We start from the raw sequence: 27,534 nt of genomic DNA on the forward strand, positions 1-27,534 counted from the left end.
TGGCTGATGTGCGGGACCAGTACCTTGTTGACAAAGAACTACTATTTCAGAAGAATGGAAAGCCATCCACACGAAATGAAACGCAAGTATTTAGAGCTATCAGGCCCAAAGTAGAAAATATGCGCTCTCACTTAGGGATTCGTTCACCCATCATTATTACGCTGCTGCCATGTACAAGACCTGGGCCAGCATGGACTCTCTCCTCGTGGAGCTTACAACTGAGTGGAGAGCGAAGAGGAAAGAAGATGCAGATAGGCAGACGAAACACAGTCTATCCTCACTATTCACAGATTTGCCTACTTGCTAACATGTACCTGTATCTCCAAAATCGATACTCGTGCTGTTTTTACAGTCATTTGGGAACATACGCAGGGCAGTAAAAACTCTGAGTTGCTCGCTGTATGCTGCCGGCAGAGGTGGAAAAAAGTGATACTCTGGTTCCTTGTTTCAGCTTCCTTCCATAAACAAGGCCCTTTCCATGGTCTATTTACAGCCACATTCTCATGCCAGATAGCCATGGTTGTTTTTTTTTGGTGATTCCACTGCTAAAATGGCCCCCAAGGTTAGTGCCGAAGGGCTGTCTGGTGATTCTAAGCTCGAGGAGCCTGGGATGTGCCTTATGGAGAAAATACCCGTATTAGATAAGCTTTCGGGAACAAGCTATGATAGTGTTGGTGGGGAGTTCAAGGCTATGAAAGAGGTACCTAAGGTATCTTCAAACAGAAACTCACATAAAACAAAGTTATACTATATGATCAGTCGGGGAAAACGTGCCCAGAGGTTCATGGCCTGTACCTCCCCTGGAGCAGTGGCTCAGCATTCATCAATTCAGTGATGTCTTTATAGAACTACGATGAATAATGAGAATCGACTGTACCTCAAATCTATACATGCAGTGAACAAACAGCTAAGCTGAAATAGAACTCAACAGAGTGCCCTACTTAGGTTATTAGGATACATAGTGTGTCCACTATTTTACCTTTTGTGTAAGAAGGAGGGTAATATGAATTAGTATATTTGTTCACATATATTGGTCACATAAGAACATATATGTATACATACATATATGTTTGCTTTTTTAATGGCGGTTAAAGCTAAAATAATTTTTAAATTGAAACAAATGAACTTATCTGTATATCAAGTTGGTGACATAACCATATAGAGAAAAAATGTATGTGACTCTAAAACATAGCATTTTGACTATATTTAGCAGGACATGTCCGAATGACCAAAAAAAATAGTACTGCAAAAAAACAATCTTAATTATAGTCAGTATTTTTATTTAATAGTAGCAGTACAAATATCATTATTTTGAAACATGTAATAAATATTTAGGTCAATGTACTTAGAAACCAAGATTCTTACTTAGCTTAGGAGAAAAGAGGTGCAAATATAAAATCAAAAGTTTAGTAAAATCGTATAATCTTATATTTAAGTTGGAAATATCATTATGAATTAATTGTCCTCACTATAAAAAATATTTATTTTCTAACTCTGTCTACTGAAGTATAACCCAGTAGCAATGATCGCCTCTAGTGTCCAACTCTGGTTTCTAGACACCATTCTCTCTAAAAGGTATTAGGGCTTCTTTAAAAAATGGCCAATCGAAGGTCTGGGGAACAAAATAATCCTGGGACAACCTGTGTTGCCAGAAGCCAAAGAAGCCATTCAAGACAATTGAGACCGAAGAACTTGGGAGGCAACTTAAAATGTCTCCCACTGGTTAAAGGAGAGACATTTTGGGCGGCCGGATGGCTCATTGGTTATAGCAGAAGCTCTTGGCAACGGGGTCGCTGGTTCGATTCCCATGTGGGCCGGTCAGCTGTGCCCTCCACAACTAGACTGAAGACAACAAACTGTCGCTGAGCGGCCGGAGGGGCAGCCGGATGGCTCAGTTTGTTGGAGTGCGAGCTCTTGGCAGCAAGATTGCCAGTTTGATTCCCGCATGGGATGATGGGTTGCGCTCCCCTCAACTTGATTGAAAACGGTGACTGGACTTGGAGCTGAGCTGTGCCCTCCACAACTGGATTGAAGGAGGACGACTGGACTTGGAGCTGATGGGTCCTGGAAAAACACAGTTTCCCACTATTCCCCAACAAAAAACTGTTTTTTAAAAAGGTGGAACGTTTGGAGCTTCAAAAAGAGTAATGGCTACAATGGATTGAAACACACCAAATAAATTATTTTAAATCCATGAGTTCATAATAATATTCTTAAAACCCACTGGCCATTTTGGGGTGTTTCTAGAGTTCTAACTCTGTATTTGAAAAACTGGTAAGTAGAGGGAAAGAATCAGCATTTATGCTGCCTTTCTATATAAACTGGATTTCAGGGTAACCATATAAGAGATAAGCAAATGTTATGTCCAAAATATTTCTAGCTTAAGATGCAAAAAAATCAAAGGCATTAACATAAACTGCATAGAAGAAAACATAGTACTAAACTTAAGGACCTTGAGTTCAAAGAGCATTTTATGAATTTGACTCCAAAGGCAAGGGAAGTAAAAGCTAAAATAAATGAATGGGACTATAAGAAACTTAAAAGCTTCTGCACAGCAAAAGAAACCATCGACAAAATAAAGAGGCAACCAACTGAATGGGAGAAGATTTTTGCAAACAATGCCTCCAATAAGGGGTTAATATCCAAAATATATAAGGAACTCATACAACTCAACAACAACAAAACAAAAAATCCAATTAAAAAATGGGCAGAGGACCTGAAGAGACATTTCTCCAAAGAGGACTTACAAATGGCCAATAGACATATGAAAAAATGCTCAACATCACTAATCATCAGAGAAATGCAAATAAAAACCACAATGAGATATGACCTCACCCTAGTTAGAATAGCTATCACCAACATGACAAATAGTAACAAGTGTCGGAGAGGCTGTGGAGAAAAAGGAACCCTCATACACTATTGGTGGAAATGCAGACTGGTGCAGCCACTATGGAAGGCAGTGTGGAGGTTTCTCAAGAAATTACGAATAGAATTACCATATGACCCAGCAATCCCTCTCCTGGGTATCTACCCAAAAAATCTGAAAACATTTATACATAAAGACATGTTTGCTCCAATGTTCATTGTAGCTTTGTTTACGGTGGCCAAGACATGGAAACAACCAAAATGTCCTTCGATAGATGAATGGATAAAGAAGTCATAGTGTACATAAACATGGAATATTATTCTGCCATAAAAAAGATGAAATGGATGGATCTTGAGATTATAATGCTAAACGAAATAAGTCAGACAGAAAAAGTCGAGAACCATACAATTTCACTGATATGTGGTATACAAAACTGAAAACAACAAAAGAACAAGACAAACAAATGAAGAAACAAAAACTCATAGACAGACAATAGTTTAGTGGTTACCAGAGGGTAAGGGGGGGGTGATAGATGAGGGTAAGGGGGATTAAATATATGGTGATAGAAAGAGAAATGACTCTGGGTGGTGAACACACAATGGGATTTATAGAGGATATAATACAGAATTATACACCTGAAATCTATGTAACTTTACTAACAATTGTCACCCCAATAAACTTTAATTTAAAAAAAAGATGCAAAAAGAATGATAGAATTAGGAAAGCATGAGATTATAACCCATCATGGAATAAGGGATCTAGATAGCATCATCAGCAGATGCCAGTCATTAGGTAAAAGATTATTAGAACACATTATAACGGGTACATAAGGCTATCGACACCCAATCCCGTTTGATCAACGTTAGCACCATGGAAAGTGCAATACCCAAATATTGTGTGCTTTCTGGTGCGATCATGACAAAATACACAGCAGCACCTGTGAAGTATTATTGCAAAAGAAAATAAATTACTAAACTGGAACATCAAACATCTCTAGATTTAGTGATCATTTGATAGGAAATATGGGGGTCAAGGAACAAGTAAAACCATACCCCCTCTCCGAGAAAGCATGAAAATTCTACAGGACAAATAAATGACTGTTTCTTCACCAAGTAAGCAATATTTTTAAAAGGGAAAGGAACTCTGAAGACAAAGAACTTAAGAGACCTATAAACCCAATGCAATGTGAGACTCTTGAATGACTCCTGACTCAAACAAATCAACTCCAAAAAAAAAAAACCATTGTAAAAACATCTGAAGAATGTGAACATAGATTGTGTATGAAATTATATTAAGAAATTAGTTTTTATTTTATAAGCTGGGGTAACAGCTTTGTGGTTATAGTATTTTAAAAGGCCTTCCATGTTTGAGATGCATACTGAAGTATTTACAGGTAAAAATTTACAATCTTTGGGATTTGCTTTAAAATATACCTGCACACACACACACACAGACACACACACACACAGACACCCACACACACACAGGAAAGGAGGCAAATGAAACAAGATTGCAACATGTTGATTATTGGTGAATTTTGTTGATAAGTGCATAGAAGCTCATTCTATTTTTTCTTTTATGTTAAAATTTTCCATTAAGAAATATTTTAAAAATAATAAAGTGTCTCCTGTGGACCTTACTTCTTGGAGGGAAAGACAGTTACTGATGACAATTTTAACACCTGGTGGTATTTTACATGATAATTACATAATAATGACAGCAACGGTAGCTGTTATTACTTCCTGCACACATGATATAAGGCTAAGCATTTTACATGTATCATCTCATTAAATCCTAACCCTGAGAAGAAGGTCCTATTATTATCCGTATTTTACAGATGGAAAAACTGAGACTCAGAGGTGCTCAAAGACGCACAGCTAATCAACAACAACCCAAGCTTTGAACCCAGGACTGATTCCAGAGTGTGCGTGTGTTTATCTGTTATGGGACACTGCCCAACATAGCCTTTTCGGAACCAAAATAATGGCTTCCTAGCAATCTTTCTCATGTAGATCCGGAATCAAACAACAGAGAAAAAAAAAAACAAGAAAAACCAGCTCTCTCCCCATCCCATCCAGGTCTCCTTCTTAGAGAACCAAGCCAAGCTTCACTAGCCCTTTTTATTTTCTGCTACAAAAACAGGATCTTGTTGCCAGAGATGCTTTGAGCATCGAACATCATGTGCAAAGCACCCCCATGGATGATGAACGAACACTCCAGAATTCCTAATTAGCATCCCTCAATTGGGAAACTGGAAACCACTGCTTTGGAGGTAAATTACAAGTTGGATTTGCATATGTTGGGGCTGCTTTGCATATGTTGGAGGAAACTGGTAGGTCTCTCCCAGGAGGGGCTCCGGTGCCATTTCTAAGGGCTCTTTCTGACACTGAGGAACTGTCCCTCAACATCCATTCTCCTGGTCACATGTTTATACCCACCCAGAGGAGGAAAATCACGCGGCATCCACAGGCAGTAAAAGCCACGGACGACCCGGCACAATTAAGATCTGAGGGTGCCCTTAGTAGACTGTCACCTTTGGGTAGGTATCCTGGGAGGAATACGGCATGGCCTGCAGCACAGCAGATCCTGAGGCTTCAAATCCTGCCTCCACCAATTACTACCGTGTTTCCCCGAAAATAAGACCTAGCTGGACAATCAGCTCTAATGCGTCTTTTGGAGCAAACATTTACATAAGGCCCGGTCTTATTTTAGTATACTATAAAACTGGGTCTTATATTATATAATATAACATAACATAACATAACATAATATAATACCAGGTCTTATATTAATTTTTGCTCCAAAAGACACATTAGAGCTGATTGTCTGGCTAGGTCTTATTTTGGGGGAAACACGGTAGCTATGTGTCCCTGGGAAAGTTATTTGATCTCTCAGTTTTGTCAGGTGTCGAATGTGATGGCACCGACCTCCCTGGGTTGTTGTGTGGGCGAATATAGGATAATATACAAAAAGTGATTCACCCAGTCTCTAGGTCACTGTCAGCACCCAATAACAACACTGATCATTTATAAAGAATGATTTTATCATCATTATCTTATTATTTTTAAAAAAGACCGGGACTTTCCCAGATACCAAACACTGGTATGTGAAAGCAAGATAACCAATGTATTCTGGTATAAAATTAGCACCTGGAATAGTCATTTCTCCTTTTCTTTTCCTCCTTAATTTTCATATTGTAGTAAAATATACATAACCTAAAATACAGCATATCAACCATTTTTAAGGGTACTATTTAGCCCACCCATATTGCTTTGCAATATCACCACCGCCTGTGTCCAGAATCTTTTCATCTTTCCAAACTGAAACTCTGCACCCATGAAACAATAGCTCCCCCTGTCCCCTCCCCCAGCCCCTGACAACCACAGTTGTACTTTCCATCTCTATGAACTTCACCATACCAGGCGTCTCATATGAGTGGAATCATACAGTATTTGTCCTTATATGTCTGACTTATTTAACTTGACATCATGTTTTCAAGGGTCACCCATGATGTAGTGTGTGTCAGCACTCCATTCCTTATGATGGCTGAATAGTATTCCATTGTACGGATATGCCACATTTTGTTTATACATTCATCCATCGATAAACACTTGGAATGGACAAATTCATAGAGATAGAAAGTAGAATGTTGTAGATTTCCAGGGACTGAGGGAGACAGGAGGGGAAAGTTATTGTTTAATGGGTACAGAGTTTTGCTGGGGATGGAAAAGTTTTGGGTAGAGCTAGTGGCAATGATTATAGTACACTGTGAATGTACATAACGTCACGGATCATCCACTTACGTAGGGTTAAAATGATACACCTTGGGCATATTTTAGTACAATAAAATGTTTTTAATGGAATAATAGTACTGGGGTGGTTCTAAGGACTAAACTGGTGCTTCTCAAACTTTACAGTGCACACAAATCACCAGATTATATCAAAATGCAATTCAGAGTCTAGGCCAGGGCCTGAGACTCTGCATTTCTGAACAACTCCCAGGTGGCACCAATGCCACCGGTCCATGGACCACACCCTGGGGAGCCCTGCACATGGAGCTCAGGGGAGAGCCTAGGATACAATAAGCACCATGTAAATGCTAGCTACAGCTACAAGACTGACACTGAAGCTGATAGAGACTTTTCACACAACTTTGTCTCTCACTGGTGAAATGCTCATTTCAAGAAGAAAGCAGCACATGTGATCTGCCTCTGAAATCCCATAACCCCAAGCACACTCTTTTTACAGAAGCTACGAGAGTCTTGCAGAACAGACTTCAGCAGCTGTGAGAGTATCTCCCACAGCCGTCTAAAAACCTTTCTCTCAAAGCAGCATATGGATAAAAACCTCAAGCTTGAAAAACATTTCCACTTTCAATGATCTCAAGCTCAAAGAAGCAGGCATGGCACACAGGGTGAGGGTGAACCTTGGTCTACCCTGTCTACACCCTGAAATACTCTGGATGACGCAGGAGGTTTTTTTTTGTTTTTACCTCTCCCTGGCATGTGCTCAGGGCCTGCAGGTGAACAATAGACAGAAGTCGTTTGGGACCGGGTTTGCAGAGAGGACTCCAACAGGAGCACACCTCCCTGGCTTAGATTCAAGTGGGCATGAATCTAAGCAGGGCATGCCTGCTTAGATTTGGGGCCAAATCTAGAGTCAAGCCTGCCAAAATCATGCCTACCAAACCGAGGAACCATCCAAACCAGATCACTCTTAGAAATTCTCCCTCCCCATGCTTTCCTCTCCCTCCAATTTGGAGCTGAAAGCTGCCCAGATGTGTCAAGTTCAAGAGTGCACCCTGTGACTCTCCTTCCAGAGTTTGATCTGCGAGGCGTGAACCCAAACCATAAGAACAATTCAACAAGAAAATCTCCAAATAGAGCGGAGACGTTAATTTGGAAAACCAAACTTAGAGTATCCTAGACCAGCCAGATTCATTTCTACAGATTTACTATAACTGCAGCAGCTAACGTTTATCGAGCACTCGTCATGTGCTGGACACAGAGCTACACACTTTGGATGCATTACCTAACCCTCGCAGCAACACTATGAGGTACGTACTATCACTTCCTTATTTTTTACAGCTGGGGAAACTGAGACACAGAGATTAAACCTAAGGTTTAATCATAACTAGAAGAGCCAACACTGTTACCCAAAACTGAAGTCTATCTTAAAATGAGAGTTTTTAAAACGTGGTATCACAGGATTGACACAAATGTACCATCAAATTCAAGAATTCAAACCTAGCCATAAACCCATAGTCAAAAAAGAGAAAAAGTGCACTCGTGTCCAATCTGAAAACACTAGCGATGTCTGCAGTTTGGAGACTGTTCCTGGTCCTGACATGCAGTGGTAATCAGGGTTTGCCGTGAGTGATCAGTGATAATAACACGTTTCCTTGTTGTGATCACCTACTGCTGCCAGATTTAGCAAATAAATGGATATTCAATTAAATTTGAATTTCAGATCAACGACAAATACTTTTTTAGTGTAAGTACGGTCCATGTACTATTTGGACATACTAATACGGGAAAGGTATTCCTTGTTGATCTGAAATTCAAGTTTAACTTTCTGTATTTTATCTGGTGACCCTATGACCAGCAAATAGAATGCATTCCTTAACCAGGAGCAGGACAGCCAGGCCCTGCCTTGTGGGTCCAGTTTCCCGAGCACTTTGATTCTCCCAGTATCCTTTGCAGCGCAGTAAAGTTCTGTAACTTGCCCAAGTCAGATAGTGGCAAGAGGGTGGCAGAGCTGGGACCCAGACACTGTGTTCCAGTTCTCCATCCACTCACTGTCCCAAGAGACACATGGCCTGTCTTGAAGGGGAGGGAGGCCAGACATGAGAACACACTAGAAGCAAAGATTTATTGGTCCTGGAACAGACTGGCAGAGTAAGGCTATTGTGTAAATCCAGCTGACTTGGTGAACATTGAGTTAAAGGGTCTCTGATGAAATATCCCACTCTGAACATCCAGATGCTACCAGTAATGTTCTTTACCCTTTTGATCTTTATACTCTGCTTTAGAATGTTCTGTATTTGCTGGAATGCTGAATTAAGAATTCCAGCTAGGTTGGGACAACAGATTGTTTCCTCTCGCCAAGCTGACTATCTTTTGGAAACAGCATCCAGCTTTCATTTGGAGAACCTCCCTGTTTGGCCCATGGACCTTGGAAACAACTGACGTCCCTCCTGGTTCCAGAATTGACCTATTAGAAAGCTGTGCTCTCCTGACCCCAGAAGTAGAGAAATGAACCAAGCCTGACTGGTGAAAATGACACTCCACACATTCATGGGAGCGACTGGGAAATAATCCTGCTCTTCCTTCACAGTAGCTACACGACAGAAGGTGAATGTGGAGCTTCCAGTCACCGTCCTGCCACCGTAAGTAAAGACTGCTTGCATGAAAGCAACACAGAAAGAAAGCAGATCGAAGAGATGGAGAAGAAGGTCCTTGCCTGCATTCTTTATTAGATCCAGCCATGCTGAAGGTGGGGCTACCTAAAACCTTCTCAGTTACATAAGCCAACGACATCCTACTCTCTGCGTAAGGCATTTCAGGTCCACTTCTGGCACTGGTGACTAAAAGAGTTTGGAGGAATACAACCAGTAACCACCATCATTTTTTCACATTGGTCAACAGGCATGGGCAAAAATATCTATAAATCCTGTTTGTTGTAATTTCTAAATATATCCAAAATCCAACCACAGCTCAACAGGCTGGGGGCGGGGGGGGGATCACCCCCGTCTCTCACCTGTGACAGTCTTCTAACTCATCTACCTGCTTCTACGCATGTCCCTTACAGTCTATTCCAACCGTCAGTGAGAAGAATGCTATTAAAACCCCAGTCAGATCATGAACTCCTCTGCTCAAAACCCTCAAATGCACTTTATTGCACATAGTAAGAATCTTTATGCTGTTCTCAAAGACCCTGCCGATCTCGTCCCATTTTGCTGCCCGGACCTGATCCTCAACCCTCCAGTCCAATTACACAAGTGTCCTGGCTGTTCCTCCGAGACCTCAGGGCCTTTGCACAAGCTGTTGCCTCCCTCTACGTGCTCTCCCCCCTGCCCAAGCTATCCTCCTGGATTGATCGCTCCTTCACTTCCTTAAGTCTTGGCTCAAATGTCACCTTTCCTTGAAGCCTGCTCTACCTTCTCTTTTTCATGTTACCACCTTCTATCATGCTTTTAGGTTCCTTACTCTTTATTTGTCCGTTTTTTGTTTGGTTTTGTTTTAAAGAGGGCGCAGCTCACAGTGGCCCGTGAGGGGACCGAACCAGCAACCTTGGTGTCAGTAGCAATGCACTCTAACCAACTGAGCTAACCAGGTGCCCTTGTATATTTGTTTGTTTATTGTCAGTCTCCCGACTAGACTGTGAGCTGCCTGAAGGCAGGGCGCTTTGCCTGTTTTACTCACGGGTGTATCCCCAGCATCTAGAACACTGCAGGCACACAGTAGGTGCTCACCACTGGGAAATCATGAGCTGGGACGAAGCAGACCCAGAAAGAGGAAAATGGGCCTGAAAACTAGAAGGACACCGTCAGGGACCCTAGACAAAAGCTGGAGCACCACAGTGTGTCCAGGGACTCTTCCTCCCTGGGGCCCCGGTGTCGAGGTGGCATCTGGGCTCAGCCCACCCTCTGCCCGCCTGCTCCTACCTTTGCAAAGACTCTAGTTCCCATCTTAGCAGACAACTAAGGGCGACTGGCTGTGAGGAAATGTGATTATACATGTATGACTGAATAGTAGTGGGGGAGAGTCCTCCTCTTAATCTGAGTTAATATAAGACTGCTCTCATTATCGTTAATCTGATCAAAGAATGACCAGCTCTCAGACCTGTAGCACGCGCTAGTAATGAATTTTTCATAACTCTGTAGAGACATTTTCTGCACAGCTGTTAATAATAAGCCACAAAGCATAAGATTTAAAATGCATTTCCATTTCACCACCTCTTTTCTCCTGGCTTTATTTTCCCTCCCTCCACCCTACCCTTCTCAAGGTCTTGCCCATCTATTCATATTATGGGATGGCCTGTGTTTGTTGTGGTGTGAAAGAACCTGCCTCCACCTTCGGGGACCAATCAATTCTTGTTATGCTTTCAAATCGTATTTGAGAAGTGGAGATCATAGATTAGAGAGTTATATTCAATCTGGCAACGAGACTGCCTCGTTTTCCTAGAGTGAGGAGGAGATGAGGCAGGAAAAAAATGCAAAGGAACCCAGTTTAGAGAACGGTAAAAGTGCTATCCCACCCCCTTGCCTTTAAATGGGCCTGAAACGCTCTACATTCCTGTCATGTTGGATTTCATTTGGCTCCTCAAATGCCCGTGCTGTGTCCTATCTCTAGGCTTTTGCACATACCCTTCCTCTGCCTGGGCCAGCCTTTCCTCATATCTAGTTAACTCCATCGTCTTTCAGGTCTTAGTTTTAACATCACACCACTATATCCATAAGCAATATATTCTGTATCCCAGAACCTAGCACATTGCCTGATGTACTCCATACCTGGGGGTGCCAAAAAACTGTAGACAAGTGGACATGTTGGTCAACGTGGCTCAAGCAATAGTTCGCCATCATCAGAAGTGTCTGGATGCTGATGGGAACCACTGTGAGCACCTCTTGTCATTGCAGAAGTCAAACGTGACTTGCAGTCATCTTTTGTTATCGGTATAGATTGAGTATTACCATTTTAATACAGTTTTCCTTTCTTAAAATGTGTATACACTTTTTTGGCCCCCTCTGTGTATTTGTACGCTATAAGCACCATATGGGCCAGACTTCGTTCCAGCCTAATGCATTTAACACAAAGTGCAATGAATGGGTGAATGAAGGCATGCTGACACTAATCAACCAGGTCCCCTTTCAGAGTAGACGTCGGAAATGGCTGACAACTTATCCAAACACCAAAGCTCTGACTGTTGTTTCTTTGTTCCTTCCAGACACCGTGCCCAGAACATTGTCAAGAACAACTTCAACGGTAACACATCTTGTTCGTTGAGAGTGGACATGACGATACGTTTTAAATGGACAAAAGTCACTGGCCATCATCAAACGGCCATCATGAAGGCTACCATTTGGGGTCAAGAAAAAATAAAGAGACTTGTTTTCTTATCAAGTCATTCTGAAGACAGTTTTCAAGAACGTTTTAAGTAATGCCAACAGAGCTAGGGCAAGACTGTTTGATTTGTTGCTTAGGTAAATGTCTGACTAAGGAATTCTTGGTATGATAATAGTAATCTGGTTATGGTTTTTAAAACAGAGTACTTAGTGTTTGTTAGAGATACATATTGAAATATTTGAGGATTAAATATTATCATGGTTTTAGGAAATGCTTCAAAATACACTAGAGACCATGGGGAAGAGGGTTATTGGCCATAATTTGAGCATTGTTGAATTTGTGTGATGGGTACGTAACGGTCCATTATGCTAGTCTCCTTATTTTTGTATAGATTTGAAGAGTCTGTGTGTGTTGTGTGTGTGTGCGCGCGCGCCCGCTTGTCTGGTCTCAGTAACATCTCTTCAATGGAAATTGAGACTAGCCACCCCATAAGCAAACATTATAAAATCAACAAGTAATTGGGTACCCATCTTCTCCAAGCTAAACAATGTAACTAACCTTAATTTTTTCAACCCAGGGCTGAGTAGGATTGGGGGGGGAAAATCTGAAGCAGCAATCATCACACCATTGGTGTTCACAAAGTGTATCAGTAGTGTTGATTACCTGTGCCTTCCTTTTCCTCGCACAACACTGTTTACACATATATACACACATCTGAATTAAAGGGGAAAATGGTGACACTTTTGATCAGATTATAATGAGGCAATGTCTGCTTTTCATTTAAAGTTTTGATTTCTGGGTTCCATTGGAAAGTGGAAATATCCGACAATATTAGGCCCAAATCCTATCCTTTGGCGACACTGACATCTATAAATGTGACACACGGCCTCTAATTCACCATGGACCCTACGACACCTCCCAAGTGTCCTACTTCTGGTCTATTTTCCTTCTGTGGGTTCCTGCCTGGGCCCAGAAAACAATGGACTGCGTGATCGCTGGAAATCAGACCACTTCACCTGTGAAACTCATATCCATTTCTGATGTCATTTCCAAAAAATTTTGTCTTAAATTAGGCTTCCATGTCATTAATATGATTCTAACCCTGTATTTATTTCAACTGAAATGTACATTTTTAAAAACCATGCTTGCCTCAAGTTTCTGAGCTCATCACAAGTTGATTCACACATGTAGTAAAGTGCTTTTATACATTTTTTTAAGTCACAGAATTATTGGAAACATTTACCTCTCACAGTTATCATTCCTGAAGACGCAAACCCACAAACTATTCCTGTAAACTCGGAAAGGATTATAAATGAGTACACTCTTTCTAAAGGACCATCAACCCACAGATGAGAAAAAGCTTTACAAACATGCAGTAATTCTACTTCTAAGTCTATGTGTTAAGGAAACAAATAAGAAAGCTTTACAAAGATTTCATTTCAAGAAGAGTCATTAAGTTGTGTTTATGAGACCAAAAGAAATCAGAAATAATCTAACTCACCAAAGGAGTTGAGTCAACTCAATTATGCTATATCTTTATGTTGGAATGTTAGTAGTCATTAAATGCTATTAAAAAAATAGTTTTGGCAGGAAAAGACATTCATATCTTAAATCAACTTTTAAGAGGAAAAGTAGAGAGTCTGAAATATATAAAATATAATTATTCTTAAAAGTCACATAAAAATACATATTGGGAGGGAAAGCCCGTAAGACTCTATAAGAAGGTGTTAGCAATGTTGATCTGTGGGTGGTAGGATTATAAGTGTGTTCATTTTTATTTTTGATTAAGCACATTCCATTTTTCCTATAGTGGCTGCACTTTGCTTTAATGTCTAGAAATGTCTTTAAAATTGCTATCTTCTTTAATGACTTCCATTTCTGAAGTCAGTGTGAATGATTCATAACCTGGCATACAGAACCAGACCAGCCAACCAAGCAACTGCAAGAGCTTCAGGGAACTGTCACGTAGACCATCACATACAACCACAAAAGGTATGGAAGGAATTTCTGATTCTCAAGTTCCTGACTGGGTACCAGCCTGAATCGGGGGACATTTCTTTGGTTTTGGGCAGAGGAAAAACAGTTTCCCAAAGGGTTCCCATCCTCCTAGCAAACAAATGTTCACGGCAGCACTATTCCCAATAGCCACAGGTGGAAACAATCCCAACATCCACTGTGGGATGGATAAACAAAATGGGTCTCTCCATACAAAGGAATTTTATTTGGCCATAAAAGGGAATGAAATACTGACACAAGCTGCAACACGAATGAACCTTGAAGACATGATGCTAAGTGAAAAGGACCCGACATGAAATGCCACGTATTGTATGATTTCATTTATATGAAATATCCAGAATAGGTAAAACCATAGCAACAGGAAATAGATTAGTGGTTGCCAGGGGATGGAGGGCAGGGAAATGGGGTTGACTGCCAACAGATACAAGGTTTGTGGTGTGTGTGTGTGCGCGTGTGTTGAAGGAAATATTCTGGAATTAGATAGGGGCAACGGTTGCACAGCAATGAGCATCTACTAAATACCATTTAATAATCGTAGTCTTTAAAATAGTTAAAATGGTGAATTCTATGTTATGTGAATTGTGTCTCAGTTTTTAAAAACCTAAAAAAAGAGAAGCTGGGGTGGCTATATTACCATCAGAGCAAAGAAAATGACCAGGGATAAACAGTAACTTTACAAAATGATAAAGTTGTCAGTTCACTGAGAAAACAACCATCTCAAATGCGTATACGCTTAACAAAACAGCTCAACATAAAGTAAAAACGGATGGAACTACAAGGAGAAGTGGACAAATCCACAATTATAATATAAGATAGCAACACTTTCTTCTGTGTAATCAATAAAACAACCTGAGAGAAAATCAGCAAGGATATAGAAAATCTAAACAATAACCAATTGTGTTTCCTAAGAGAAAAAAAAACAAACAATAAAATTGAAAACAGAAAAACAATAGAGAATAAAGAAAGCCATAAACTGGTTCTTTTAAAAGAAATAAAACTGATAAACCTCTAGCCAGACTGACAAACCATAAAAGGCAAAAACACACGTGATCAACCTTAGGAATGAAAGAGGGAAAATCGCTATAAATCCCACAGACACTAAAAGGATAATAAGGGAATACGACGAGGAACTCCATGCATGTAAATTCAACAACTTAGATCAAATGTACCAATTCTTTGAAAGCCACAAACTATCAAAATTCACCCAGTTATAAATTTCAAAAATTGAATTTGTATTTAAAAATCTTACAGGGGAATCTTACAGGTGGTTTCACTGGTGAATTCTACCAGCACTAAAACATGTGAAGATGAAATCACACCAATTCTACACAATCTCTTTCAGAAAACAGAAGCAGAAGAAACACTTCCCAACTCATTTTATGAGGCCAGTATTAGTCTGATACTGAAACTAAACAAAGACGGTACAAAAAAGGAAACCTCCGACCAATATCCCTCATGAACATAGACATGAAAATCCTCAACAAAATAGTAATCAATCAAATCCAGCAACATGTTAAAAGAATGCAGCTCCATATTAAAGGAATAATATTGCCTTGGGGGCTTATCACAAAGCACTGTTTCTCAAGGAAACGAATACAAAAAGTGGCATCTCAACTTGCTCTGCCTTCTCACTAATAAACACCAAGCCCCTGCATGTCCCCTTGAGGGGTTGTTTTTATACCTGTCTATGTGCCTCATTGCTGGAGTCCAGGCCACCCAGCTCTGCCCACACTATCCCAGGGCCATTATGGATGGGCACACAGAGAAACACTCACTTCTGACTGTCATGATACTTCGGGGAGGGGAGGTGCACAGGCAAAGGGAAATTCCCCATTGCCAACAACCCCAGATTCCAGCATTCCGTAAGAATGGAACCCACACAGGAGACAGCAGGCAGATACTGGTGGCAAACGTTGGGTCAAAGACTTGTCAGAAGTCTGTGCACATGGCTCTCTCTTCTCTCTACCTGGCAGGTTCCAGATCTAGATGCAAACTCCTCTGAGACTTTCCTCAGCCAAGAGGAAGGGCTATCCTCATTCTCTCTTCTCCAGAGAGCAGAACCAAAGGATAGAAGTCATCAAGAAGCAGATCCAGCTCAACAGAAGGATAGATTCTAACCGTTGTAACTCACCCAAATCAAAAGGTTGCCTTGTGAAAGGCCTTGAATAGACACTTACCCAAAGAAGATATACAAATGGCCAATAAGCGCATGAACAGATGCTTAATAGAATTAGTCATGAAGGAAACCAAAGCTCCACGATGCCAGTAACAATAACGACAACAAAATGTAAAATAACAAGTGTGGGCAAGGATGTGGAGAAACTGGAACCCTGGTGCATTGTTGATAGAAATGTAAAATGGTGTAGCTGCTTTGGAAAATAGTATGGTGGTTCCTCAAAAAATGAAAAATAGAACTACCCTATGACCCAGCAATTCCACTCCTAGGTATATGCCCCAAAGAACTAAAAGTAGGGACTCAAGCAAATATCTGCACATTAGTATTCATAGCAGCATTTTTCACAATCGCCAAAAGATGGAAACAAGCCAACAGATAAATGAACAACAGATAAATGAATAAACAAAATGTGGTTTCTCCCCACAATGGAATATTATTCAGCCATAAAAAGGAATGAAGGGCTGATACTACGACATGGATGAATATTAGAAATATTACGCTAAGTGAAATAAGCCAGACACAAAAAGACAAATATTATATGATTCCACTTATATGAGATACCTAGACCAGTTAAATTCGTAGACAGAAAATAGAAGAGATGTTACCATGCAGCTGGGGGAGGGGGAATGGGGACTCGTTGTTTAATGGGTACAGAATTTCTGTTTGGGATAATGAAAAAGTCCTGGAGGTGGAGAGGGTCACGGCTGCACAACATTGTGAAATGTACTCAATGTCACTGAATGTTACATTTAAAAAATAGTGACAAGGTATATTTTATGTTATGTATATTCTACCACAATAAAAAAGTGAATTTAAAAAGAAAGTCTGCCTTAGTGCTCACTCCAAATCACCAGGCCAAAGCAGGACGCTGGACAAGAGATGGGCCCAGATGCCTCTTAAGGCTCCTGCTACCTCGAGAGGACACGCTTTTCAAGCACTGGGATATCACAGCTTCTGCCTTTTCTCTTCACCACATAAAACTTAAGACAAGCTCTGGCGTTGTAAGGCCCAAGCCCGTAACTGGTACCGTCATGCACCACGTTATGACTCTTAGGTCAATGACAGACTGCATATGCCGAGGTGGTCCCATCAGATTATCATGGAGATGAGAAATTCCTGTCATCTCGCCATGTCATAGCCAGAGTACAGCGACACATTACTCACGTGTTCGTGATGACGATGGTGTAAACAGACCGACAGCACTGCCAGTCGTATAAAAGTATAACACATACAGTTCTGTCCAGGACATAACACTGGATAATGATCATAAACGGCTATGTTACTGGTGGCTGTAGTTACTGTGCTATGCTTTTTATCATTATTTTCATTTTTCTGCTTATAAAAAAAGTGTGCTGTAAAACAGTGTGCCGTGTTATGCCGGCCACAGCCTCGGGCAGCTCGTGTTTACCGCCTCTGTTGATGGCATCATTTGCTCTAGGGCTTGACTTAGTCTCGTGCTGTTTTATGAACTTTGTGTCGCCTAAGTGTCCAGTGTGTATGAAGTCTACAGTCGTGTCCACTCGTGGCCCAGGCCTTCATATCCACTCCCCACTCACTCACGGACTCACCCACAGCAACTTCCAGTCCTACAAGCTCCACTCATGCTAAGTACCCTATCCAGGTGTGCCGTTTTTTATCCTTTAGACTGTACTTTTACTGTACCTTTTCTGGTTAGATATGTTTCGATCCACAAATACCACTGTGTTATAACTGCCTACTGTATTCAGTCCAGTAACATGCTGAACAGGCTGGGAGCCCAGGAGCCACAGGCTGTACCAGACAGCCTAGGGGGGCAGGAGGCTACACCGTTTAGGTTTGTGTGAGTGCACTCAATGATGACATCACCTGACGACACGTCTGTCAGAATGGATCCCTGTCATCAAGCAGCACAGGACTGTACTTTGTTCTCCAACTTAGAGGTGTGACGAGTACACGGTTTAAAGACTAAAGCCTGCCAGGCACTGATGGGGAGTGAGTCATCTGTGGGCGAATTCAAAGATTCAGACCTCATATGAGAATCTTGTTCACTTATGTCACCTGCAGCCCAGCAGGTATGCCATTATCCCCTAGAAGGCTTCTATGGGTTCTTCTTCGCATGCCTTGCTATGTTAGTTCCCTGCCTTTCTTCGGGGACTCAGCTAACATTCATTGAGTAAATGAACGATACACTCAAGGATGGCATCTTCTGGAATGGCTGAAATACACTAACTACCACCTAGAGCTGAAATAGACTAACTTCCCCACGCCGATCGACAGGAGGGATGAGGATCAAAAATTCCAAAGGTAACAAGCATTGCCCATGTGCCCAGCACTCTGCTCAGTTCCTTAATGCATGATTCCATTAATCAGCATAACAACTCTATGTAAAATTACCCCAATTTTATAAGCAAGGAAACCGAGGCTCAGAAAGGAGAACTCATTTGTCCAAGGGTTACTTCACTAGCAAATCCTGCACTCAGACTGGAACCCAAGCAGTCTTACTGCAGAGCCCAAGCCCTCCTAACTACTTGGCTATAGTGCTTCGAGCACCCACCCAAAATTTCCCGGGACTCCAAATCAAGTATTTTTTCTGAGTCTTCATCGCACTTTTCTACTAGTCCAGGAAAACTGGAGGCATTCATCTTTGAAATGGATCCATAGCTTTAATCAATGGCTGCCTGGTAACTCCAGAGGGCCCCGGTTTCCCGTCTTTATCAAAACAAGATTTCTACGACAGCAAAACAGAGAAATCACCTCCATGCTCAAAAGCAGCACAGTCCAGTTGAAATATACAGCGAGCCGCTTATGTAATTCAACATTTTCTAGTAGCCGCAGGGAAAAAGGTAATAAGATACAGATGACATTAATTTTAACACAGTTTATTTAACCCAATATATGTAAAACAGTATCATTTCAACATGCTAATATGAAAAATCGTGAACGAGATAATTTAGATTCTTTTCCTCATCCTAATTGTTCAGGAACTGGTGTGCATTTTACATTAACAGCACATTTTAATGGGCAATAGCCAGTGTGGCAAGTGGCTGCCATACTGGACCTCTTGGGTCTAAAATTTTACCTCTCCTTTTTCTCATCTTTCTTGTCTCTCTGCATGCCCTACTTTGTCTCCATCAGTCCTACATTTCTCTTCACTAGGTGTCATCTACCACGGTGACCAATGCAAGTATTTGAGCAAGAGTATGCCGTCATTATGTTTCTCATTGATCCTACAGCTAAAACCTCTCATCACATTACCAGTATCGTCTGCCCTTCCCTTCACCCTCTATTTGCCCTCATCTTCCTTTCTTCTCTTCCAGGCTATTACACCTTTGGGGAATCCACAGCAGAGCAGCACACCTCTTCCTTTATCTGTGGCTGCCTTTAATTTGCAGTTTGGGTCAAGTCAGTGACTCTAAACCTCAGTAAATTCACTTGTAAGACAGGAACAACCACAGTTGCGGTCACTACCCACTGCAGGGACGTTCCAAGGGTAATAAACCCTGCAGAAGAAAATCATTCTACACTTTGACTTTCTTAGCCCATGTTTGTCCCTCCGCCCTCCTCATCCCTCAGCGTGTCCACCTTCCTTCCTTCCTCAGGCTGTGTGGCCCTCCTCAGCCTAACACCTCTCCATCCCTCAGACGACAGCAGCACACTGAGGGCAAGGAGGAACGCCAGGTCCCCACGGTTGGGGCCTGGTGGGTGGGGGCCCAGAAAACTACTGATTCTCTGGGGGAGAAAGAATCCCGTTTTCTGCCCATTGGAGGAAGAAGGGTAACAAGTTCCCCAGTAGAACCCACTACAAAAACCCAAAGGGGTAGTAAACCCTTCAGAAATAACTTTTGCCACCAGTTCAGGCTTGTGACACTACCTCCCACCCATATCTTTATGAAAACAAGGCAGAAGGAAGAGGCTAGGTCTTCACAGGCTGGCCGCATTGTGCGAAACAACAGGTACACTTCCTGTCACTGCAGGTTTCCAGATCCTTCCCAACTAGGGACAAGAGAGATGAGATTCTAACCTGACACAACGGCCTCCTTAACCTTGCGCTCTCAGTCATCGAAATACAAACAATCAAAAAATAAAAGGAAACATAAACCCATGCTGAGAACATGGGAAAACGGGCCCTTTCCCACAGCGCTGGTGAAGGGCAATTTGGCAAAAACCTATCAAAAGTCCTGAAACTTTGCATATCCTCGGATCCATCAATTCCACTTCCAGGAACTGAAGGCAAGGATTACTACAAGCCACAAGGATATCTACTACAATGTTATTTATAATAATGGAAAATTATAGACAAGCATCTGACAAGAGAATTTTTGTTAAATAACACTACATCTATGTAATTCCATTCAGCTATTAAAAATGTTTCACAATATGAAAAGCGGCTCCTGACATATTAAGTGAACTGCGTATCTCCAGCCATCTTCAGAGTTCCAGGCTCGCAGACGCAACTGTGTACTTGACAAATGTAACATGTCCAACAGGAGCTGACCCTCAAGTTCAACCAATTCTACCCCCAGTCTTCACATTTCAAATAATGGCACCGCCATGCATTCCCTCAGTTCTTAGGCCAAACGCCTAGGAATAATCCTCAATTCTCTCTTTTCCTTCACCCCCCATATCTAATTCACGAGCGCGTCCTGCACACTTGACCTGAATCCAGCCATCAGACTAGCCCAAGGCACAGTCATTCCTGGATCTGATGGCCCCACTAACCTCCCGACTTGTCTCCCTGCTTCCATTCTTCCCCACTACAGTCTATGTTTCCTGCAGCAATCAGAAGAATCTTTTAAAAACATAGATCTGTCACTCCCACGTTCACAGCAAATTCCCAGGATCTTAGGCAAGCCCTCTTGTGGCCAGGGACCTGCTTCTGTGTCCCTCTGTGTCCCTCAGCCCTCCCCGTCCACTCACTCCACTCCAACCACAATGGACTCCGTGCTGTTCTAACAACACACTGGGCACATCCGTCCCCCACTCCCCAAGAAACTGGCATCTGCTGTTGCCTCTGCCTGGTGCATTCCCAGACTTGCTTCCTCACATCAGCACAACCTCCCCAAGAAGGCCTGGTGGATTATCCCATGCCCCTCCCTCTCTTTTCTATGCTCTTTTGGCTTTATTTTGGTTTTTTAAATAGCAGTGCTACTCCCCTACGTTATCCGGTTCTTTGGCTCCCAGGGAACCACGCCTGCTGGAATCGATCCCCTTAGACAGTACCTTCCACATTGACTCTGGGCTTATCCCCATAACTCGCTTTGGCCAACGGGACATCAGCAAAGGTTATGGAAGCAGAGGCTAAAGAGGGGCTGTGCGCTGGGGCTTGCCCTCTTGGAACACCGCTGTGGCCACCATGTAAGAAATCTGGGCTTTCCTGCTGGAGAAGCCACGTGGAGAAGAACCGTGGTGCCCCAGCCAGCTACCAGCAATGTGAACAAGGCCATCTTGGACCATCCAGCCCCAGACACGCTACCAGATGACGCCAATCACATAAGGGACCCAGGCAAGACTGTCAGAACTGGCCAGCTGGGTCCAGCCCGAACTGCAGACTCACAAGCAAATAAATGATTGTTGTTTTAAGCCACTACATCTTGGCGTGGCTAGTTGGGTAGCAATAGGTAACTGTTATAATTGCTTATTGTTACCTGTGGTAGAAACTCCTAGCTATTCAGCAAACTGTTTTCTCTTCTTCCTGGGCCCACCTCCTCATCTTCCTTGCAGTGAATAAATTCTAGCCAATGGAACGCAGCCAGAACTGATAAGGGCAACTTCCAGGATGAGGCTTAAGAGGTTTGCCTTCTCTACATTGTCTCCCCTTTCTAGATGAAAACAATGACAATATTGCAGAAGGGAAGGGGCCTGGAGTATGAGAGAATGGCTCATACCAATCAAGACCACTCATTTTGAACCATTTTGTGAGCAAGAAAAGACTTCAGCTACATCAGAGCCATTACACATGTCGGGATGTGCTCTCGCCTGTCCTGATGAAAACACTAACCGACATTCTCTGTCCACTTGTCTGTTGTCTGTCTGCCTCTGCCCCACCTTGATATTCACACATGAATGTCAAGCTACATACAGCCTGTGGGCCAAATCTGACCAGCATCTGTTTTTGTAAAACCCTAAGGCTAGGAATTTTTAAATGTCAAAAAAAAAAAAAATCAATAGAAAAATATTTTGCAACAGCTTGTCTTGTTCACCACTGTGTTTCCAGGGCCCAAAACAGTGAATGATCACCAAATATTTACACCTGTTGCAAATTACCTATGGCCACAAATGCTTTGCAGCTCCTCCCACCAAGAGGTCAAGTTGATGTCCCCATCGTTAAATCCAGGCTGGCCATGTGACACACATCGACTCATAAAATGCAATGGAAGCGACATTGTGTGACTACCAAATCTTCAGATACTTTGCAACTTTCACTCTTGCCCTCTTGCATCACTAAGGACATGTAAGAAACCCAGGGTATCATCTCACTGGAGAGGCCACATGGAGAGAAAGGCTCAGCTGTCTCAGCCACCAGCCCATCTGCCAGCTGAATGTGGTCACATGCGTGAGCCCAAGCAAACCCAGCAGAACCGCCCAGCCAACCCCAAAGCACAGAATCATGGGAAATAACAAGTTGTCTGAAGTCCAAAGGTTCCCAAACATAACTGAGTCTAGGGATGGTTTGTTACATCACAATCAATAACTGAGATGGAACATATGAAGAACAAATAATGGATATGAGTATGGCTACAGGATGGCTGTATGAGGAGATTCTCTACTTATCCGCGCCGCCCCCCCAAACCCAACCCCTGGTATTTCCCTCCCCTACTAATTTAACAAAAATAGAGCCCAGCTCAAGACCATCTGCACTTGGCCAGCCTCCGCCAGTCCTACTGTCACTTGCTCACCTTTCAGCTGATCTCTGTGCCTCGGGGACTTTCCTGTCCCATCCACCCCTTTGACCAGGGATCGGCAAGCTACATACAGCCTGTGGGCCAAATCTGACCAGCATCTGTTTTGTTAAAATCCTACACCTAGGAATTTTTAAATGTCAAGAAAAAAAATCAATAGAAAAATATTTTGCAACATGTGAAAATTACATTATTTTCAATTTCAGGATCCATAAATAAAGTTTTATTGGAAAACGTTCACTTATATATTGTCCACGGCTGCTGCATGCTCTAAAAGCAGACTTGAGTGGTTGTGATGGAAACCATATGGCCCACAACGCCGAAACTATTTACTATCTGTCCCGTTACAGAAAAAGTTTGACGGCCCCTGCTGCAGGCTGCAGGCTGCAGGCAGCCACCAGACTAACCTTTAAACGTCTTTATTTAATCGTTCCCAAAACTTTGAGGGAGAAGTCTCCTCCCTCAAACGGATGAAACTTTGTTCATATGATCCCCCATCCTAAGTCAGACCCCAGGCGTTAGCGACCTAAATTCATTTCTTATGACACTGTATCAGGTACTGCCATTTGGGGCCAACTGGTCTCTGAGCCGCACCATGAAGGCATTTTCATGCCTTCATCTGGTTTGTTGGTCTTATCCAGAGAGCCACCTGCTGCAGTCAAAACCCTCCCCGTTTTTCACTCCACTCAGACTGCCCAGCTCCCCAACCAGGACCACCTTCCCTAACTGCTTTGCCATGTACTTCCCCAGGTGTATTCTACGGAACATCAATCCCAAGAGGTATCCCTGAAAAAAAAGGAGACTGCAGACTCTATCCTCTCTTGGAAAGTCACAACATACTTGGATAGGGCATAGTAAAGGCTCTGAGAAGTCCTGCAGTAAAGACATCTGTTTCCCTTTGCTTAACTCAGCTGTTTCCAAACATATTAACCATGGAATTCATTTCATCTACAGAACACTTGTTGACCACCAGCATCTAACACAGTGCACGGATTTAAGCATTTGTCGAAAGAATGAAAAACGCTAACTTTCCACAGAATTAGGGATCCACAGAACATACTTTGGAAAGGCTGCTCTAGTCCCTTCTTCTCTCCCTCTGACCTGAGGTGTTCCCTTCAATGTCATGGACTTCACACCATCTAATATTAATCATGCCATCATAGTAGCTGTCATTTATTTAGCACCTGCAGGAACAGTGCTAGAGATAGCACTAGACCCCTGAAAATGTCACCTCTTTTCATCCTCACAACCACCTCTGTGGTACGTAATATTACTCTATCTTACCATTTTGCCAGAAATGAAACCATGGGTCAGAAAAATCAAACCACTAGCCCAAGGTAAAGTAGAAAAGCTAGAATTCCAAATTGCATTAGTCTAACTCCAAAATTCTTGGTCTTTCGTCTCCACCAAAGCATCTCCCTAAAACATACTGTGCCGATGTGCTAGCTATCCACCCAACATCCCTTCACGCCTTCTTCCATGCTAGCAGCACCCTGATTTTGTATGCAATGGCAACGGGTCAACCAAGGCAATGGATCATGACCCATCAAACTAATCATAAGTGTTCCCACTTCTCCACTTCCCAGCCTTGCAACTAGGACTAGCCAGTTGACCCAGTTCTGGTCAAGAAGATATAATTACCCATCATCTGTGGGGTAGGGAGGCGGAGGTGTCCTGGGGGAACCAAACAACAATATGAACCCGTTATGCCTTCACACTCACCCAGTTCCCTTCCTTTGTACCTTGAACTTTGGTGTAACGGCTGAAGCTTCAGGGGCCATGTTGCAACCATGAGAACTTACAAAGACTTCAGCCCTGATATTATTAACTTACGGAGCCAACTCAAGCAGCTGGATACCACCAGACTTCTTGTTACATAAGCAAAAGAAACCACTATTTGCTTACCCACTGTGGTTGGATTTTCCATTTCATGCAGCTGAACACATTCCTAGTGGACCCACGTGCTTTTCCCTATATTTTTACCTGTTTGGACTTCATCATTATTTCACATGTATCTTATCAGCCTTGCCTCTCTAACCACGAAGTATGCTTCCTGAAAGCTAAATCCATATTGTATATTTTTGTTTCTATAGTGGTATATGCATTTTAGTAAATTTTGCTTATTACCCAGGTTTTCAGGGATGGGCTGTTCGATTTAACATTTTATTTAGTGTTTGGGAGCCGTAAATTGTTACCATTAAATAGCTGAGAAATGACATCTATCTCCTAATAGATTACTATTTCTCAAAGTGTGAATATGAAAACATGCATCATAAACAGCTGCACTGTTCCTTAATGCAGATTCCTGGGCCCCCTCCAATCCCAACTGAATTAGAATCTCTGGGGTTAAGGCTAAGCATGGGCATTTTTAAGCAGCTCCCCGGGTAGCTTTAATATACAAATTTTGACAACTGTTGGGATGAAAAAAACAAAACAACAACAACCCTGTGGGTTCAAAGCCTAAGTGAAGTCTGGCAGCACCTGGCTGGACCCCGAGTCACCAGCCCATCTTCAGCGACCCCACTCTAGCCCTAGTAATCTGGGAAGCCTAAACTGGCATAACTGCTCGAGACCCTTCCTTGGGCAATATGGATGGAGTGGTTGTTGGCGTGCTCAGAGGTACACTGGGACCTGGAAACTAATACAGAGATGCAGTCCCAATAACTGTAACCTGCCGCCATGCATACCAAAGTCTCCAAAACCACCCCCACCCCATTTAAAAGGAAAACAACCATGCAGAAAAGCAGCCACGGGATTCAGGGGCCACTGCAACCACCCCCATTGTCCAGGGGGTTGCCCGAGGGTGGAGCATGTTGAACAGAGAAAAGCAAACTGGAGAAATTTACACAACAATCCACAAACTAGCACGTGGGACTCCCAGCTCAGAGGAAGAGGAGAGGCCGCAGGTGGCCCTTTGGGTTATTTATTTATTTACGGCATGCCATTCTGAACAGAATCGGATCTTGGGCACTGCTCAGACAGACAGAAGGCTGGCTCAGGGCATCCCATACTTTTTCTCCCAGCAGCAGAGTCCTAGCCTACACTGCTCTCCCACAGCTCCAAGGAAGAAACTGCGTGTGCCTCCCAACAGAATGTCCAGTCCTCCGACACCCCTTGACATTCATCTTATTTCATTTCTGAGGATTATTTTCCCAGGTGACAGGTGCACAGAGACATGTATTCTAGGGTAGCAAACAGCATATTCAAAACACACACACACACACACACACACACACACACACACGGCACTAACTCTATTTTCCAACTGATGACCTTCCTGCCTCTAACATCCAGCCAAATCTAAAACCATGGAGGGATAAGACCTGCAGCGGAATCAGGAGATGCTCGTCCAGACTAGCACGGGGGCAGGAGGGCAAAAGGACTCAGTAAGGACTGACGAGTTCAGACCTGGGAAAGCCATGGGCTGCCAACAGTGAAGCTGCCAGCACTGCACATGCCCACTCCACCACAGGAAGAGTCTCTTTCCTTTGCTCCCAGCCCTACTGTCACCACCCTCTGCAACTGCCAGCTAATGGGAGTTCCCAAATTTAATCAAGCCATGAGTACAGCTGGGCCAGTTCGAGGGAGGGAAGTGAGTCGGGCCCTTCAGATGTTCCAAACAACGTGGGTGCCCAACGACTGGGTGGACACCAGGCATCTTCTAAGGCTCCTGCAACCACCCTCCTTTGACCAAATGGCCTTCGGCAGAAACAATTTCTGCCATCTTCTCTCTGAGTAAGGTTGCGTCTACCCCACCCCCCACCCCACCCCCACAAAACTGCTTCCAACTCCCCCTCAAGTTCTGTTGGAGAGAATGTTACAACAGCCAAAGATAACTCCTCCCCCGACCCCTTTCCTCCCTCCTCCTCCTCCCTAAGTGCACAGACAGCATGGTATCGCCTGGTTTGCTATCCCACCAGAGAGTCAAGAGTATTTTCCCACACCACTTGTGTGTGCTGAAGCAAGCTTTTTGGTTTTTTGGGTTTTTTAAAAAATCTTTCTACACATTTTAGGCCTGCAACAGCTCCCTGCATCAAAATGATTGGACTGGACATGGGTAGCTCAGTGAGGATTTTTTTAAATACATCTTGCCTCCTGACATGTATAGCACTGAAAAGAAACAAACAAGAAAACACAAAACAACGGCATCCAGGGAGCAAACAGGGGCTGGGAAAGGGGCCGGGAGAGGAGGTCTATATTTATAGGCAACCCCATTCCGGGAGCAAAAACCACCTTTTGACCACCTGCAGAATGCGGAAGATCACGTGGGTTCTCTGCAGCGCCCTAATGTCTTACCCAGCACACAAACCCCCGTGGCATATAAACAAATCCACAAGCGGAAAAGAGCGAGAACTCACTCCTCAGAGAGGAAGCGAATGATAACAACAGCCGCAAGAATAATAATAAAGAATAACAATTACTACTACTACTACCACCACCCAGCCAAGCGTAGACGACAGCAGTACAGCCAAGGGACCTCCAGTGCAGGTTTTGCAAGAAGATAAATCACAGAAAACCACATCGTGGGCCCCT

At 42.9% G+C, this 27,534-nt stretch overlaps 1 protein-coding gene across 3 annotated transcripts in view; it reads right to left on the bottom strand.

The window, feature by feature from the left end:
• KSR2 (kinase suppressor of ras 2) overlaps positions 1 to 27,534 on the bottom strand; it is a gene marked incomplete at its 3' end in the record, with an annotated part of 362,386 nt that overhangs the window by 333,714 nt on the left and 1,138 nt on the right. The window lies entirely within an intron of this gene.

Source organism: Rhinolophus hipposideros, assembly GCF_964194185.1.
Source record: "Rhinolophus hipposideros genome assembly, chromosome: 24".
Classification (NCBI taxonomy): domain Eukaryota; kingdom Metazoa; phylum Chordata; class Mammalia; order Chiroptera; family Rhinolophidae; genus Rhinolophus; species Rhinolophus hipposideros.